Raw genomic sequence first — 7,772 nt, 5'->3', positions numbered from 1 at the left:
GAGGAAGGGAGAGAGATAGAGAGTTAGAAACATCGATGAGAGAGAAACATCGACCAGCTGCCTCCTGCACATCTCCCACTGGGGATGTGCCCGCAACCCAGGTACATGCCCTTAACCGGAATCGAACCTGGGACCCTTCAGTCCGCAGGCCAACGCTCTATCCACTGAGCCAAACCGGTTTCGGCCACAAAGCAATTCTTTACAAGATACCAATGGCATATTTCACAGAACTAGAACAAATATTCCAAAGATGTATATGGAACCACAAAAGATTCCTAATAGTAACAATGATCTTGAGAAAGAAGAATAAAGTTGGAGGAATTAGGCTACCTAATATCAAACTATACTACAAGGCCATAGTAATCAAAATATCATGGCACTGGCATAAAAACAGACATAGAGATCAATGGAACAGAATAAAGAGCCCAGAAATAAACCCATGCCTTTATAGTCAATTAATATTTGACAAAGAAGGTAAAAATAGACAATGGGCTAAACATAGTCTATTCAATAAATGGTTTTGGGAAAATTAGACAGATACATGCAAAAAAATAAAGCTAAACCTCCTTCTTACACCACACACAAGAATAAACTCAAAATGGACTAAATATTTAAATGTTAGACTTGAAACCATAAAAATCCTAGAAGAAAACATAGGCAGTAAAATCTCAGACATTTCCTATAGTAATATTTTCTCTGATATATCCTCCTTGGGCAAAAGAAACTAAAGAAAAAACAACAACAAATGGAACTACATCAAACTAAAATGTTTTTGCACAACAAAGGAAATCATCAACAAAGTGAAAAGACAACCTACTGAATAGGAGGACATATTTGCCAATGATACATCTGATAAGGGGTTAATATCCAAAATTTTATAAGGAACTTACAAAACTCAACATAAAAAAACCCCAAAAAGTAGTATGAAGTTACCTCAAAAATTAAAAATTGAGCTGCCTTACAACGTAGTGATTCCACTTCTGGGAATTTATCTGAGGAAACCTGAAATACTAATTCAAAAGAATATATATATATGCACCCCTATGTTCCTTGCAGCATTATTTACAATTGCCAAGATTTGGAAGCAGCTCAAGTGTTCATCAGTAGATGAGGGATAAAGCAGGTATGGTACATTTACACAATGGAATATTACTTGGCCTTAAAAAAAAGAAAGATGTTAACTTTTGGGGCAACATGGATGGACCTGGAGAACATTATGCTAAGTGAAATAAGCCAGTCAGAGAAAAAAAAGTACCGTATGATTTTACTCATGTGAAATCTAAGGAACAAACTGAACTAATAAGCAAAATAGAGACAAACTCATAGATAGAGAGCAGGCTGACAGCTCTGGGATGGGGAGCAGGCATGGGAGGTGGAGGGATTCTGCAAAAAAGGAAAAAAGAGAAAATGCTCACGGACATGGAAATAGCGTGGTGGTTGTGGGGGGCGGAGGCAGAGATGTGAGTGGAGGTATAAAAGGGTATAGAGGGGGTAAATGGTAATGGAAAAATATAAAATAAAATTAAGCTAAAAAGAGAAAAAACAAAGAAAAGATTTTGTAGCTTAGACTTGGCTTGTTCAGAATTTTAAAACAATGGGGCATTGTGATTCAAATGAGGGCTAAGGGGCTTGCCTGTGGATGCCTGTGTCTCACTTTCTATTAGCATCATCTTGTTTTTGTTAGTAAGAGTTTGGTGGAAGACCAATGACATAATTTGTAGGTCCCTGTGGAAAATGAAAATACTGGGGCCCTTGCTCAGAAATTATTAAGAACATCACATGAGGGGCCCTTCTGGACTCAGGCCCTCAGTGACTGCAGGGGTCGCACAACCATGAGGTCAGTCCTGGTTTGGGCTAGATTTGTTTACTTATTTCAAAGTTGGAAGTTCTGAAAATATTTAAACTCCGTATGGAAGATCCTGTGGTTAAAAAGAGGACAGTGATTTTAGCTAAAGGGCCAGATCTGGGCACCTCGGCGAATGTGCATTTTTACTGATCTGATCATTAATTGAGCATTCCCAGCATCTCTCAGCCTTTTCAGTGATTCATCCGCAAGGCTACTGCCACTGTGTAGTTCACATTATTGTAATTAGCTGGTGCTTCTCAAGTCAAAACCCTGTGCCAACCTGGGTCTTTTCAAAAACAGTGTTAGTGACTATGGATCTGGGTAGATGGGCTCAGCATACAATAACTCCCTCTTTTCCTGGCTTGTAAAGATTAACCTCTTCTATCAGGGGATCCAGTCTAATTGGGTAATTATGAGGAAAGCGATAGGACAGGAAAGTGGGAATTCACAAGGGAACTTGTTTTTCCAGGCCCTGCGTTAGCAGCAGCTGCAGGAACGTGCCACGTGCCATGTGAAGTAACAGCAGGGGAATCAGGGGCTGAGCCTTTCACAACCCTGTGGGTTAGGCTTTCCAAGGGGACGGGTTCTGTCATGAGGCGAAGCAGATATTCCTAAGGGATTTCTGGTCTCCTGCGTCCAAACATGGACCTCTAATCTGCTCTGGATCAAGGTGCTCAAAAACCTCTTTCCAAAGTGTAGGCTCATTGGACCTCTGCTTCCAGGCCCTGCACCCACTGCTGCCCCCAAATGGAAGCTCCTCCAGGTCTGTAGAGCGCCCAGCGTCTTCCGCCAAGAAAGGAGGACTTTGTCCATCAGCAGCGAGAGTGAGGTCTGGAACCCGAGGATGACCAGGGGAGGGCAGATGGTGCCTGTACTTCCAGGCCAGTGGGAGCAAGTGTCCTTGACCCTTGAAAACAGCAGTAGTCGTATTTAACAAGTTTACCCCTTTTCGCTTTCAACATCTTTTTGGTTCCTGGCAGCAAGCATCCATGTCACTGTCTGCAGAACTGAGGGGAGAGGCAGGAGGGAGGGAAAGTGGGGGGTCTGATAGGGACCTCTGCTTGTGATCCGTGGGGCTATGGAGCGGGGGAGCCTGAGGCTGCATGGTGGACTTTGGCCAAATGCATGACCTAGCTTAAGAGCCTTCTCCTTAAGGGAGGAGGGGGGAGTCTTCCGTGTTTACCCAGAGGTTATGCCATGTGGATCGGGAGAATAGAGTCATCTCTACTTAACCCATGCCATAGGTTACCCTGGCGTTTGTGTGTCTTTGTGTTTACTCTCTTGTTCCTAAAGCAAATGGTTTTGAGACAACCTTTGCTGAGATACACATTTCATTGAGGGCTGGTTAATCATTAGGTTGAGAGCAAGAGTGTCAACACAGGTACAGATTGCATATTTGTTTCTAATTGTAGTAGAGAAACCTTCATTAATTAATAACTTTCTGGTGGGGGGAGATGAATCAGGTCACCTTCCACTCCTTTTCAAGACTAGCTTTGACTTCTTCCTGATAACCTCTCTGTGGTTTTTGCCTTTGAAGACTTTCCTTATTGTCATAACGGGCCCTCTCTATGATGTTGCGCAAGTGTCTCCCTTTCTCGAAGCTTCCGCTGTCCCATCTACAAGTGGAGGACACTTTGTCTTCACAGATTCCTCCCTGCCTGGAGCGCAGAACCTTGGGTGGTCTACCTGCAGCGGAAGCAATCTGAGAAGCTCCCCCAGGTCCTGTCCTCAGACACTTAGTGAATTTCTCCGCCTGCACGGTGCCCTTTCTGTGCTGACCCCAGCCCGGTGGTAAGTTTTCTAGGCAAAGCTGGTGGGCTTTCTCACTGGGAGCAGGGCTTCCCCCAACAGTCACAAATTGGCAGTGACAACTTGTTTTCACTTGGGTCTGTTCTGCCTATGTCACAGAAACAGTAATAAGTCTCCACTATATACTGAATGGTGAGAGGATGCACTGAGAGGCCAACATACAGTAGCCCATTTAATCCTTATCACAATCCCTTCAGAAATGTATTATTATTTCCATTTTATAGGGAGGAGTATTGAAGTTCAGAGAAGTTAGATAACTTGCCTAAGACTGCACAGCTAGTAAGCGGCAGAGTTGGGATTTTACCCAAGGCATTAGACTCTGAAGCCCATACTCTTAGCCACTTCACTTATATCCTTTGGTTAAATGCTTAAATGCATGTTTAAAGACCTGTTAAAATTAGGAATGCCCCCTTCTCAGAGCCACATTCTTCTTTGATTTTTCTTATCATTGTGAGACCAGATGTGAAATGCCAGAGATAGCCAACATGGCTTATAAGCTTCCTTTACTCTTATAAAATGCAGTGTCAAGTAATACCTGGGGTTACCCACACTGCTCATGGCCTCCACTGAAAACAGGCCTCAGTCTTCCTGATGGGCCAGGACCCAGCATAGGTTTGCCCACTCACTGTGTGGGGTACATGGCTGAGCTGTGCTTAGGCTCTGCCTGCAACAACCCGGGCAGCAGGCCAGGCTGGAGAAGGGGTCCGCGGGGAAGGGAGCAGATCTCATTCTTTCCGTGGCTTTTCTCAGGGAGACATGGTGGACCAGTAATGACATCTGCTCACAGCCCTCCAACCTCATTTGAGACACTGAGGAGCAAGTACGTATTTTTTACTCTATTATTTTACAGAAACATTAGAAGGCAATAAACCATGGTTTTAGACTTTTCAAGCAATTTGCAAACATCCCTTCCCCCGACCACCTTCTGGGCAAGGACACCCAGGTCCAGTCAGTCACTTGCCGTGAGCAACAGATGACAGCCACAGCCATGGCCCATTCCATTGCCACGTGGTGATGTCAGAGGGTCTAGAGTCCTGGAGGGCCACCCCCAGGGTCTCCCAGCAAACAGCCCACCTCCTTGCACCGGGGCAGTGTTTTTGGCTACAGAGTGTACTCCCACCCACCCCTGTTAGCTTGGGCCTTTGCGAATGCCATCTTCCCTGGGAAGGAGCAGAAGCTGAGGCCCTGTGCAGTGATGACAGAGGGCCCAGCCAGGTGGAGCCAGCAGCTGCAGCAAAACCAGGTGCCTTGGCATTGATTCTCGGGTTCCTTCCACTGACCAGCTCTCATGCGTGGAGAACTCAGTGGTCAGATAAAGCATCTTTGTTTCTGGATTTTCTTCTATTCTGCCGAAGCCTTCTGAATCAGGTTCAGATCTGCCTCCTCCCAGCTTGGAATTTGCACCTAGAAAGTTTCAATGTAAAGCTGCTACCTCTAACAAGAACAGAAAGTCCCAGTTGGGCTTGTGAAGAATGAAATCAGCTCCAAGCCCCGATCTTTCTGAAAAGTTGTTATTAAATTCTGTGCATGGTCCTAACCTGGATTTAAAGATTTGCAAGAAGACAAATTCCAAACAGATGCCCATTAGGGCCCTGACAGCACAGCTTAAAGATAACATTTACATTCTGCCTGGGTTTGTAGCTCTCTGTTCCCCGCTCAACCCCTCTCCTGCCTCCAGCGGGATCAATACCTCGGTTGAGGTTACGTGGAGGTGGCCACATTCTTTTAAGCTGTTTGCTCAGCGCTTGGTTTGCTTTGCTAACACGCCAGGCACTTCTTCCAACAGGCCTGTTTGCCCAGTATTAGGGCTGTTTGCCGAAACACCTACCCAATCCGAGGGGGCTCAGCTTTCCAAACAGTTGGTCCCCGCATCTGTCAATCAATAACACCATTCAGGTTCCTGATAGGGACAGCAAATGTGGACAAGTCCAATATTTGCCCAAACATGGCCTCCTCCCCCTGCACCTGACTCTCCCTGAGCTTGACAAGGGCGGACGTTCGCCAAGCGCACAGGCTGCCGGGAAGAGACGATGCTGCGAACAAGAAGCCGATTCCAAGAAAGAAGAGCACACACACGAGCAAACACAGCGCTCCTCTGTGGGAGGTAACCTGGTGAAACCACGGCCATCGCCTGCCCACCCAGCCCCGGTGGAATTAGAAGCGGCAGGCGCAGGTTCCTGGTTCCCGGCGCTGGCGGAGGAAACTGGGTTTCATCTTGTGAGGCTGGAGCTGGGACCAGGAGTTGGCTTGGAGTCCTAGGAGATCAAAGGGACGTTAGGATATTATCAAGCCCAGGATATCAATTCCCGAGAACGACAAAATGATAGCAAGAGAAAGTCGACCAAGAGGAGGGTGACATTTAATGGGTACAGGCTTTTTGAGTTTTGGAACTTGATAGAGGTCTTGGTTCACAACGTTGTGAATGCACTAAATGCCACTGATTGTTTGCTTTAAAATGGTTAATTTTATGTTAGGTGAATTTCACCTCAGCTAGAAAAAAGAAGGGCAAATCTCAATGAGCCTAGGACATTTACATTTGAGAAACTCTAATGCCTAACTCAGGCTTTGGCTCAGAGTAAATGCTTAATAAATGTTTATTGAAAGAACAACCTAACATTTGCACAGTCAACAAAGCTCTTTGTTACACATTAGCTCATTTCATCCTTAAAAAGCCTTATGAGGTGGGCAAGGGGAAGCATTCTTCCCTTGAAAAGGGGAAACTGAGGCAAGTATGGCTTGCATACTATCACACATAGTAGTAGTGCTAGGATTTGAACCCAAAAATATCTAGCTCCCAAATTTGTGCATGTAAAAAGCGACACTAGTGTTTTGTCTACCTCATGGCTTCCAGGAAAGAAGAGGACTAGGTTCTTATAAATAACCCCTCCCCCCACTTCTTTTTGAGTATTTATTACTAAAAATATGTTAAAACTGGCAAAGCCACCCTTTCTCCCTCACAGTTCCTAGCACAATGCTTGATAAATATTTGCTGACTCATTCAACTGCAGAGACCAATCTCTGGTTGCTGTGGCGACTGTCCAGAGCCAAGCTCAGGCAGATCAGGGCATCAGTGAAGCCAAGGGCTCTGGGTTAAGTGTCAGGAGGAGGAGCTGGGTCTGAGGCGATGACTCCCAGAAGCCTTTGCTCGGGGTAAGGTGTCCGCTACACACCAATGGCACAGGAGTCTGGTGGTGGTGGGGCCATCTTGCCACTGTCACTTTTTATTATTATTTTATTATTATTTTTCTTTATTGATTACAGTATACCCCCACCCTTCCCTACTTTCCCTCTGAGGTTTCACTGTCTGATTGATGCTTCTCTGTCTTAGGATCTGTTTTTGTTCATCAGTTTATGTTGTTCATTATATTCCACAAATGAGTGAGATCATGTGCTACTTGTCTCTCTGACTTATTTCGCTTAGCATAATGCTCTCCAGTTCCATCCATACTGTTGCAAATGGTAAGAATTCCTTCTTTTTTACCACAGCATAGTATTCCATTGTGTAGATGTACCATAGTTTTTTAATCTACTCATCTGCTGATGGGAACTTAGGCTGTTTCCAAATCTTAGCTATGGTGAATTGTGCTGTTATGAACATAGGGGTGCATATGTCCTTTCTGATTGTGTTTCTAGCTTCTTGTGATACATTCCTAGAAGTGGGATCACTGAGTCAATGGGAGTTCCACTTTTAGTTTTTTGAGGAAACTCCATACTGTTCTCCACAGTGGCTGCACCAGTCTGCATTCCCACCAGCAGTGCAAAAGGGTTCCTTTTTCCTCTACATCCTGGCCAGAACTTGCCACTGTCACTTTTTAGTCGAAAGTGGTGGTGATGTGGCCTTTTATTAAGAATTTTAAGAAGGCAGAGAATTAACCCAGCACACCTCCGAGGTCAGGGCCTGAGGGTGGCTTGCCATGCAGTGGCCCCAGGGCTGGCATTGCCTGGCCTCCTGATGGACAGCTCTGTGGGATCTGTGTGTGGAGCCAGGAAGCCAAGGGCAGGAGGAGTGGAAGATTAGCTCCTCCCCAGGGAATCATCCACTCCCTTGGGGAGCACTCCAGTCCTCCAACTCCCTCACCTCATAGGGTAGACAGACCTGGCTCCAGACCAGCTGGGT

The 7,772-nt window shown here is 45.5% G+C and overlaps 1 long non-coding RNA gene across 1 annotated transcript; it reads left to right on the top strand.

The window, feature by feature from the left end:
* The first annotated feature begins 3,305 nt into the window (after window positions 1-3,305).
* LOC107185038 lies at window positions 3,306-6,876 on the top strand. The gene is made up of 3 exons (XR_001515945.1): window positions 3,306-3,637; window positions 4,406-4,475; window positions 4,824-6,876. It is a non-coding gene; the product is annotated as an uncharacterized LOC107185038 (long non-coding RNA).
* Window positions 6,877-7,772: the final 896 nt, after the last annotated feature.

Source organism: Myotis davidii, unplaced genomic scaffold (assembly GCF_000327345.1).
Source record: "Myotis davidii unplaced genomic scaffold, ASM32734v1 scaffold1069, whole genome shotgun sequence".
Taxonomy (NCBI): Eukaryota; Metazoa; Chordata; class Mammalia; order Chiroptera; family Vespertilionidae; genus Myotis; species Myotis davidii.
The sequence above is the reverse complement of the archived record's forward strand: the minus strand, read 5'-3'. Positions and strand labels throughout refer to the sequence as shown.